General features: G+C 36.4%; 1 long non-coding RNA gene across 1 annotated transcript; it reads left to right on the forward strand.

Annotated features, from left to right (window-relative positions):
* LOC113473792 lies at nucleotides 1-290 on the forward strand. Its single transcript, XR_003395659.1, has 2 exons — nucleotides 1-85; nucleotides 259-290. It is a non-coding gene; the product is annotated as an uncharacterized LOC113473792 (long non-coding RNA).
* Nucleotides 291-316: the final 26 nt, after the last annotated feature.

Genomic DNA, 316 nt, shown 5'->3' on the forward strand with positions numbered 1-316 from the left:
TTTGGGTACCAAACTGGGCTGTTCAAAAGATGTGAAAAACATGAAAAAAGAGGATCAACTTGAAGCTGTGAATTCTGTACAAAATGTAAGTAAAACTTGGTAGGTACATTATGTACATATACCTACATGTTTCTACTTATCTCCAATATACATGTCTGGAGGGAGGGGGGGGAGAGAAAAAAGTATGAATAATAAAATGTAGCCTATCCTATCGTATAAAATATTCGAAACTAAACCTCTCTTCCTCTTAATTTCCAGAGTCCTGCACACAATTCTGTGTTCGAAGTAGAAAAGATTGTCGACCATACAGAGTTGG

This window comes from Diaphorina citri, unplaced genomic scaffold (assembly GCF_000475195.1).
Source record: "Diaphorina citri unplaced genomic scaffold, Diaci psyllid genome assembly version 1.1 scaffold95848, whole genome shotgun sequence".
Taxonomy (NCBI): Eukaryota; Metazoa; Arthropoda; class Insecta; order Hemiptera; family Psyllidae; genus Diaphorina; species Diaphorina citri.